Here is an 11,343-nt window from a genome sequence, read left to right on the forward strand (position 1 = left end):
GCGAATCCCACCATTCGGCAAAAGCGAAAAGTTGGACAGCTCTAACTATCCACTCTAGAAGTTCAAGATGAAGACCATCCTAAGCGCATACGAGCTTTGGGACACTGCTACTGGGGTGGACGTGAGGCCGGTTGTGAGACCGGATCCAGCCAATGTAGGACAACATATAGTACCAACTGTGGATGAGATTCTCGCATGGACAAGAAGAAATGTAGATACGCTGTGTTCTATTATCTGCAGTGTTAGTGATTCCATCATGGCGTTAATTCAACATGTCACCACAGCGGAGGAGGCATGGATGGTCCTGAAAAATCAGTATGAGACCATGAATCAGACGTAGATTCAGAATCTGGAGACTCAACTCACAAATGAGAAGTTGTCTGAGTCTGAAGCGGCAGGGAAGTTCATCACCAGGGTAAAGAATCTGCGCGATCAGATGACTGCGATTGGCATCACCATCGCCAGCGAGAATCTAGCATGAAGGTGCATACAGATTCTCCCAGAAAGTACGACGGTCTTGTTACGGCGCTGAATACATAGAACAGAAATCTACCCCTCAACTTTGAGGATTTTAGTGCGATGATTCTAGAGGAGGAGATGCATCAAAAGATGAGGACTAGAGAAGATTCAACTTTCTGGGCTGGATCAAAGAAAGGTAAGGGTAAGGACTCTGGTAACCCATCTTCTTCTGATGATAAAAAGAGAAAGAAGAAGATCAAGTGCTTCTATTGCAACAAGGCAGGGCACAAGTAGAATGAGTGCCGAAAGAAGATTGCAGGTGAGAAGAACGGAGTAAAGAAAGAGTCTAGCAACAGCACGCAGGCAGTACCAGTAGAGCTGTTCATCACAATTGAGGGGATTTGCATGGAGGCAGTTCATGTACCTGCAGATGAACCGTGGATCATTGACAGTGGTGCATCGTGCCACATGACCAGTCGGAAGGATTGGTATACCTCTCGACAGCCAGTAGGGAATGACATCCTGGTAGCAATCGGCAATGATGCAAAATGTCCAGGAAAAGGAAAAGGTAGGATTGCTCTCGAGTCAGATGGAGTTGTAAAACAGTTGTCTGATGTTATTTATGTGCCAGATATCAAGAGGAACTTGTTGTCCATTTCCGCGATCACGGATCGGGACCTCAAAGTTCAATTCGATAAGAATGGTGCACAGATTCTGGATCTTCAAGGGAAGGTTGTTGGTATAGGTACACGGCGCAACAACATTTACGAACTCTCAGCTTTAAGTGCTCGAGCGGATGTGAAGAGAACACTAAGCTATGGCATGAGAGGTTTGGTCATCTAAACCTTAGTTCTTTGAAGGAGATGCATAAAAGTGGAATGATTGTAGACCTACTAGAAATTTCAGATCTTCCCGATGTATGTGAAGCTTGCATGATGGGAAAGTAGCATTGGCATCCCTTTCCTAAAGAGGCCAATAGGGCAAAGGCTCCTCTAGAGCTCGTTCACACGGACCTCTGTGGAAAGATGGAGACGGAAGCTTTGGGTGGTTCCTACTACTTCATGACGCTAATCGACGACTACAGTAGAAGGATATGGATATACTTCCTGAAGACTAAAGACGAGGCTTTTAGTAGGTTCAAGGAATGGCATGTAATGGTCGAGAAAGAAATGGGGAGGAAGGTGAAGAAGTTGAGATCAGATAGAGGTGGAGACATCAACTGAATTCGAAAGTTACTGCAAAAGTCACGGAATCAAGAGGCAGAAACCCCTGCCACATACATCACAGCAAAATGGAGTAGCAGAACGCAAGATGCGTGTCATCTGTGAAATGGGCCGGAGTATGATGAAAGGGAAAGATTTGCCAAAGACTTTCTGGGCTGAAGCATGTAACACTGCAGTTTACATCCTGAATCATAGCTACATGAAGACTGTGAACGGGATGACTCCGCTACAAGCCTTTTCTGGTAAGATACCTTCAGTTGCACATTTCAAAGTTTTTGGATGTGACTGTTTTGTGCATGTCCCTGATGCTACCAGGAGCAAATGGGAACCAAAGAGCCGAAAGTGTATTTTCTTGGGCTACAGTGAAGAGACAAAGGGTTACTGTCTCTATAACCCTGTTACCAAGAAGGTAATTGTAAGTTGCGATGTGGTCTTCTCAGAACAGCCACACCAATTGGAGGAGGATGCTTCCTTCCCAGACAACCACCAGGATATCCATCCAGTACCGCCACCAATAGTAGATCGAACTCCCCCAACGGTGCTTAGGAGGATTCACGACAAAGAAGATGAAGAAGAGCCTGTAGATCCACAACAGCAACGGCCATTCCCAAAGTGGGTAAAGCAGCTTTTGGACGGGAGAGAACCTCCAGCCATTGAGGAGGAACCATCCGAACACCGCCGGTCCAAGAGATTAGAAAAGCAAAGAAGGGCACAGGAACACTTGGTCAACTATGCTTTGATGACAAAAGTGATCCGTGCTGATGAACCCAAGTGTCTTGAAGAGGCACAGGGCAATGATAGGTGGATGGAGGCTATGCAGTCGGAGTATGGCTCCATAATGAAGAACAACACTTGGGACCTTGTGGATCGACCACCAAAACGCAAGGTAATCAGAACCAAGTGGGTGTACAAGACCAAGTACAAGTCCAACGGCACATTGGATAAGTGCAAGGCTCGGCTCGTGGCAAAAGGATTTGCATAGGTACATGGTTTTGATTATCAAGATACTTTTGCTTCCACAGCTCGACTAACCACAATTCGCAGTGTTTTGGCTTTAGCTGCCTAGGGAAGTTGGCCCATGTTTCAGATGGATGTGAAATCCGCCTTTTTGAATGGAGATCTCGAGGAGGAGGTATACGTGGAACAACCACCAGGTTTTGAGATCCTCAGTTCAGAAGGTAAAGTCTGCAAATTGAAGAAGGCACTTTACGGGCTGAAACAGGTCCCACGAGCGTGGTACTATCAAATTAATGCCTACTTTCTGCAAAAGGGGTTCAGGAGGAGCCCATCTGATGCAAATTTGTATATCTTCAGAGAAGGAGGCAAGTATATGATCGTGGTCCTTTATGTGGACGACCTTGTCATAACAGGGAACCATGAAGAGAAGATCTCGCAGACGAAGCATTTGCTAGGAAGAGAGTTTGAAATGATAGACCAGAGATTGATGTATTTCTGTTTGGGGATTGAAGTTTGGCAGGAGCCAAAACATATCTTCATTTCACAGCTGAAGTATTCTGGTGAGATACTGAAGGCATTTGGCATGGCTGAGTGCAAGACAGTTGGTACCCCTATGGAGGTTGACGTGAAGCTCTCAAACAAGGATTCATCACCACTGGTGGATGAAGCGAAGTATAGAAGGCTTGTGGGTAGCTTGATTTACCTATGCAACACACGGCCGGACATCAGTTTTGCGACTGGTGTACTAAGCAGGTTTTCCAATAAGCCCCGGGAGAACCATTGGAGGGCAGGGATGTGGGTGCTAAAATACATCAAAGGCACACTTGATTATGGCATCACCTATACCAAGGGCAACATCTTGACCGGATTCTATGACTCGGATTGGGCAGGAGACATGGACAGCAGGAGATCAGTGATAGGGTACTATTTCTCACTTGGATCTGGAGTTGTGTCATGGGTCAGCAAGAAGCAACCCACAATTGCTCTTTCTTCTACCGAGGCCGAGTACAAATCTGCATGCTTTGCTTCTTGCGAGGCAGTGTGGTCGAGGAGGATTTTGGGAGACATGGGTGCAATGCAGAACAAGCCTACGCAGTTATCATGTGACAATTAGAGTTGCATGGTGATTGCAAAGAACCCGGTGTTCCACGCTCGCACAAAACACATTGAGATTCAATATCACTTTGTACGCGAGCCTCACACGAGCTCATCATGGATGGAGAGGTCGACTTGGTGTACTGTTCGACTATAGAGAATGCTATGGACATCTTCACGAAGGCTCTTGGAAGAGACTTGCTGGAGAGGCATCTTCATCAACTTGGCATTGGGCCGAAAAAGTAAGTTCACTTGCGGGTGAACATTGAGGGGGGGTGTTAGATATTAATGCTCCACTCTCATATAACTACGCAGGAGCCAGCTAACTCTACTTGTAAGCCCCCCATATGAGGAGAAGGCATTTGAGTAGCTCGGTTATCCGGTAGGTCCTGGTTTGGACACCAGACGGGGGCCATGTGTGGCCTGATGGCCGGACGGCTTCAGATAGAGTTGGCACACTGCCAACTAGGCTACATGCAAGTGCAGGAAGGCATCCCTTGACTGACCGCACTAAGGGTAGACAGAGCATTTCTCGGGGCAGCCCATTCTCAGGTTGCGGGGCCCGTTTGGAGCCTCAGATGATCTCGGATGGCTCTGGGCCGAATGGACACCGTATGTTAGTTGCTCTGTTTTGCGCACCGGTTCTATAGTTGGTCGGTGGCCTATTTTGGGACCGACCCCCCAATCGACCGTTTTGGGCAGACTGGGTCGGTCATCTAATTGAGCCTAACCGACTATGACTGGTGGCTATATAAGAGCAAGCTCGTGAAGCCCATTTCATCACTGGCTACAACAACCCTGATTCTTTAGCATCCAGCCTCTGTCTTCTACTGTTTCTAGCATGCCATCGAAGCTTCTTTCATAGGAGTGCACGGTTGGGAGGCAGCGCCATCTATTGTATCACTTCTACAGTAATCAAAATTTTGATTCTCCATACTATCTTGTTTTCTCTCTTGCATACGAGATCATGTTATCTGTTGAGCATAGACGTTGTATTATTTTCTTACAAGTTGTTCGTTGAAGATGACACATTCCTCCTGAGGGTGACTGGAAGTAGAATTCCTGGCTTGGTAAATTATCAAGCCTTTCTCATTATATTAAAGACCTATCTGCTGCAAAGACACTAATTTTTAGCAAATTGCTTAGCAATGATGGGGTTGCTCTTACTTATTTTTCCAAGTGTTTGTCAAAAGTTTTGGGTGGTCATCCTATATCATGGCAAATAGATAAGATCATACTGATAAATTGCGGTCTGCTTTAGTTATTTTTGGGTGTTATGCTAGAAAGCAAGGCTCAAGAGCTGGCTACTTTTTGACATATACTGCCTAGGCACTTGCTTGTGGTGTAAAGGATTCCCTCTCCTTGGAAGCTTATGGAAAGCATAAGTTCATTAGGAATCAAGAGCCTTCTTTGGTGGCCCTTCCGACAAATTAGTTGGAGAGCAAACTGCAACCACAACAACTCTTGCACAAGATGAGAAGAGTTCAATTGCTCCTTAGCTCAAGAAAAAAAGGTCTACAATCAAAGTCAAAAGAAAGATTCCAAGCAAAGTTGGCAAACCATTGGAAGGATAGCCTGTATGGCATTGTATATTTTACAAGATAGAAGTAAGGTTGAATTGTGAGAACACCGTCATTTTAGAATGCCTTAGTTATGTTTATGTGTATTTGTGACAAAAACAATGTACATTTTGAAATAGAAATATATGTAGTACATTTCAAATATTTCAATGGTTCCATACAATGACTTCTTATGAATGAAAGATCCAACTCTTGGTCATTACAAAAAAAAAAATTGTTACATTTGATGACACCAATTGATGAACAAGGTTTAGCACTTAGCTTCTATCTACATACCCCATTTGTGGTTTACAAATATCTTTAAGTGTCTCCACTGAGCATGTCTTTATGCTGCATTTGAGTTCTCTGAAATCTGCCTCCTTCTTTCCTTTTGAGCCAACCTGAAAGCTAGCTTAACCTGTGATGTGTTAACTTTCTTCTTGGCTTGAAGTCTTTGTAGTATTCCTTGATAGAACCACTGGAACACTTCTTTTAAACTATTGGCTTTTTGTTTTCCTCCAAAATGTTGTGTATGTCTAAAGAATGCATTTCATGCCATGTAGTGTGATTTCTCCATTCCCTGTGTGGACCAGATTGTAGGGCATCCGTATTTTTTTACAAAGAAAGGAAGGTGATTGTAGATTATATGTTGTTTTGATACATAGGCAAGTGGGCATTAGAATATATAAAACTAAGATTGTTTGCTTTTAAAAAAAACATGCACAAAAATAGGATATTGTTCTTACCATGTAGTGAGTGATATTACATGTTGTCTAAGCCTCTTTCATTGCCTTTCCAAAACTCTTTACCACTTCTTCAGATGCTTGGTGATCATTTTTGCTAAAGGTGGCTTGGTCACAAAAAACAAAAAGTTTATCTAAGCATATACTTCTGTCTTGACATCTCTTGCCAATCCATCTGCTTGATGATCTTTTATAGCATTGTGTACTTTTCTCCACAAGTTATACTTTATCCTTGATATGTATGTTGTTTTACTGCCATTTATTTATTTTTTCTCTGGATGAGACAGAAATCTTCTAGCCTTTACTCTACCAATAGATGGCTTGATAGGAACATCTTTTCCATTTGTAGATTTTTAAAGATCCTTTGTAATATGTACATCTCCTCCATGGAGACCAATTTCTGATAGCACTGCTTCTAATGATTGTAGTGCCTCTTTTCTTCTACTCTCACGGTAAAGTTTCCATGCAAATCCAATATATAGGAAAACAAGTTTCTCAATGATCCTACATAATGCATGCAATGTACAAATGTGAACATTGCATAATGGAATCTCAAGAATTGCTTTGAAATTTTTATTTACTACCATTTAGAATCTAGGACATGTGTTGGTTCATTGCAATACAAGCAAGGAGATTTTAAGTTACCCCCTTTGCTTATATTGAACATACACTTCAGTGTCTTCAAGTCACTTGTCATATGCCATTCAATTTGAAAATCACCCTTCCCTGGAACATGAAGATGGCGTCCTTGGACTTGACTCTTGATAATTGATGGTATATCTGTTTGATGAAATATGCAATAAAGTACTGCATGGTCCTCAGTCTTCACCTATAATTTAAAACCATAGGTTTGCAAGATATATGATATAAAATTTATTACATTTCGAGCAAAGACTAATTTGGAAGGCGATAGTTTACATACCTCAACGTCCCCAACCACCATACGTGCTTTTCCGATTGGACATTGAAGTACTTTGAGTTGGACTTTGTGATCGATTGATCAAGTGCTTGATTTATCAAAGTGACAGAAACTCTCTCTATCTTTTTTTCCTTGACGATTTCACACTCATCGAGTTTCACGACAAACTTCAAAACTCCTTTACATTCTTCAAATGTGATATTGTAGAACTCAACCATAAGTCTCTGCAATTGTTCAAGATCTACAAAAATATTATTCCAAGCATTATATGTAGTGCTTCCCTTTTCACTTTCATATACACTTTTGATATGAAAGTACTATCCAATAAACTTATCAATTTCTTGGTTGAGATGACCTCGTTCCTTCCACACTTGTGCTGGTGTTGGTAACAACACACGTTCTATCCGTTGATCTTTTAATCTTAATAACACAACTCTAAATATTGAAGCATACCCCTTTCTGCTCACTCTGCTCACATTAAGAGCCTCTTGAATTTTCATGACATCAGCTTTACTTTCTGATACAAAGTCTTCAAGCACTTCACATTTTACCTTCTTAAACTTCTTTTCCTCCATCATGGTCTTTGCAACAATAGTGGAGACTAAACCCTTCATTTGTTTGATAGGAATTAAATTAGGATCAACGTTTTCTTTCTCAGGTCCTAAAATTTACCTACAACAAGTACACTTTGCAATATTATAGATTTTCTTGCAAGACAGACACACATATACAAATACAATGGCTAAACAATATGAACTCTTACCTTGCTTTCTGTACTCTGCACTTACATCCTCCAGTGCCAGCTTTCAACTCCGCAATGTTTTGAATTCTCTTGCTTCATTGTCTCTCTCCAAGAATGGTTCTCTTCATTCTTGCTCTCCTTAGCTCATTCTTTGTCTTTGAATGCTCTTCGATTTCCCTTTGCAACTACTGTTTCGAGTCTGAATTTTTCAAGATTTCTTGGTCCTTCTCCATTCTTTCTCAAACATACAATGTCTTGTACATTTTCGCAGTTGAATGTTGAGTCAAAATGTATCCATACATTCCATTGTTCCCGTCACCCACAAACCTTAATAGCGTTGTTGGATTAGAAAATGAAGGGCTCGAATTTCTCAATGGACATTTTGGGTAAATTTGCCCATCGCACCATAAGTCGATATGTTGGGGTCTACTCTTCTCATGTTTTCCTTTTGCTCAGCATTCACAAGCGGAACCTTTCCTCTTTTCTGTAGCGGCGCATATTTTTCTTCTAAATCAATGTGCAAATGGTGTAGTCACTTTTTTTTAAGGTTCTTCTTCAATAGCATGGTTGCACGCAACCATTTCATAAGGGTTGGTTCTTCATCTTGTCTACTTTTTATAAAACTCATCAAATCTTTCGCGGTAACCATTTAAATATTTGAAAAAAAATGGATTAGTGATGGCGTGATGGGTTCTGTATGAGAGGTCACCGTCGAAACAGATGCAGAATCTATATGGAGAGTTTAATGCAATGTCTTCTCAATGATTTGAAAGGACCTTTTTATTCCTCCTTGGATTGACACACCTATGGTACTAAACTAACAAATATCCGTATTTTATTGCTTTTTCCACATTTTAGAAGAGAGATAAAAGAGAAAATAGAGAATTTCTTATAGGGCCCCAAAATGAGCTCCCTTTTTTCCTAATGCCCTGCTCCTGTGGATGGTAGCTAGCTAGACATCATCCATGAGCTCTATTAAGTAGGCCTCAGCTACGTGCTGCAAGGGCAAGAAGGGCATTTGCTGAAATATGCTAAGGGACCTCCCCCACCTGTGCCAACACCCCTCTCTAAAACCACCTACTCATAGAGCCCTATGGTTGATATCTTGCATGTCCTTATGTACAACTCTAGAAAAGCTCGCCTTTGGGATGGGGGGCTTGATAGACGTTTGATACCTACGGATCTCCCAAAGTGCCACAATGCCAAGTCTGAACCTATACGGACCTCTTTGGCCTGGATGTGGAGGTGGCTACTGTGCTCTCCCTGGGGGTGTGCATGGACGTTGTGGCTACAGAGGTGGGTGTGGATGATATAGGTGCTGTGGACGAGGTTGCTGCTCCTAGTGTTGCTATGACCTCTACTCTTGATGTTGCTGGATCATCCCTTTGCTTTGTTCTTTCATCTCCATGTCCGTGTCCAAGTCCTTCCCTTCTTTGTGCCTCTCTGGCTTTCGCATTGGAATTTTCTCAAGTTGGGATTGTTGTCCTGAGGGGGGTGGCAAGGGGGGTGACTCATTGAAGGAGCTCTCCTGCTTTTGCCTCACTAGTGTTCCTAGCTTCTTCGCCTTCTGCTTTTTCTTGGCCATGGGGCATGGAGAGAGAGGGAGAGAGGGTGCAAGAGGAGAGAGGGGGATGGGGGATCACCAGCAACTAAGAGGGGGTGTTGGAGTGTGGGAGTGGAGATATCTTAAAACAATGAAATGAAAATGATCACAAATTCAAATGATCGCAAATTCCTTTATATAGGGTCCAAACCCTAATTTTTTAAAATACGTGTTTTTGACATAACTTCCAAACAAAAAACTTGGTGTAACCTTGAGATGAAAACTTATAATTAATATCCAACCACTCAAAATTTCCTTTCTTTGTTGCAAATCCTTTGCTTTATATAGGGCCCAAAACCCTAATTTTTAAAAATACTTGTTTTCAACATAAACTCCAAAAGCATAGAATTGGTGCAACCTAGAGCTCGAAACCTATAATTAACATCGGGCAACTCAAATTTTTTTCATAGCCTTGATACACTACCTTTATTGCATATCGCATAACTGAAATTACAAAACAATTCTCAAATTTATGAATGGCAATCCATAAATTTCGTCTTACTCCACCCATATGTGCCCTTCTGTATGATGGGTTGCATGCCACCTTGCATGATTTTATCTTGCAATTGATGAATTGTCTAGCGATTCTCTCTTCTCCATCTCTCCAAGTAGAGCTTGCTTTGTTTTATTCTCCATCAATTCTATGTGATATACATGGAACTTCAGTGTAATTTACAACAGCTAGCTTGCATTTTACATAGAATAGGTTAAAGATTTCTTGATGAAGCTTGTAAAACCATAATACCATGGTTCATAATTTAGAAATGCAGTAATTATTTAATATATCTCACAATTCAAAACTTTTTTTCACTTGTAAATAGATATTTCTTGGTATTAAGAAACCAAGTTCCACTATTCTTGTTCTGCATTATGTCATTTGCAAATCACACGTTTTTCTCTAGCCATGTAGTGTTTTGAGTCATTGCTCTTGTGAAATTTCCTTCATGCATTGTTTCTTGTGCAATAATACTTGCAAATATAGTGCTCACACACAAGCATGCATGCACACGAGCACACACACGTGCACATAGACACACACATGGTGCATGCACATACATACATATGTGCATACATATGAACGCACATACATATATTGATACGTACGTACGTACATACATACATACATATTTACATACGTGTGTACATACATACAAACGTATATAGATACACGCATGCATGTGTGTATTTACATAGGTCATGTCTCTCAAGTTGCTTACAAATTGTTCCTCATTTTGCATGCTTGGTGTGGGTTGTTGCATAGGGTTATAGGCTACCATGTTTGATTGCAAGTTTGCCATGGCTCAAACCAAAAGGGTTTTCCATTTGTAAGGATTGAAGTATGTCAAACATCTCATCTCCATCCAACTATGCACCCGTGTTGTGCAAAGGTAGATTGTAAGGTTTTTGGGTATATGCATAAAGTGGGCAACCACAAAGAAATGCAAAAGGCTTCAATATAAAGGGGTTTACCTGTAGGAATCCACACTCATAGACATCTTCTCAAAGTTGGGGGCTTGTCAGCATTATAGTTGGGGCTACTTCCACACACACACACACACACACACACACACACATGAGAGATATGGGATATTGAGAGAGGATTATGGGCATAGGCTATACAAAGTAGGGAAAAAGGCATTTGACACAATAAAACCACACTATTGTTAAGTCAACAAACGAAATTACATAGGTGCCACACATAGGGATCTAGATTGTGGATTTGCACAACAGAAGAGATCCTCCAAGGTTCTTGCATCTTCATTAACTTTTCCTTGCAACAACATTGTATGGAGGGCTTGTGCAATGGTTGTAGAATGCTTTGATCGATGGTGGCTGCCTCCCATAGAATTGCCCATATCCTAATCCTAGAACTCATCTCTTGCCTCTCCAATAGTTTTGGCCTTCCTACTCTTGCCCCTATTTGGCTTGTGTTCCTTAGCAATGGCCCTCGCTTTATTCCTCTTGGCCCCTTTCAACCACTTCTCATCCTCCCTAGCACCTCCTGCTTTTATGTTTTATGTTTCGCTTTCATAGCATTGTCTT

Source organism: Dipteris shenzhenensis, chromosome 28 (assembly GCF_047967505.1).
Source record: "Dipteris shenzhenensis isolate YYH24624 ecotype China chromosome 28, Dip_SZ_1.0, whole genome shotgun sequence".
In the NCBI taxonomy this organism is placed as follows: Eukaryota; Viridiplantae; Streptophyta; class Polypodiopsida; order Gleicheniales; family Dipteridaceae; genus Dipteris; species Dipteris shenzhenensis.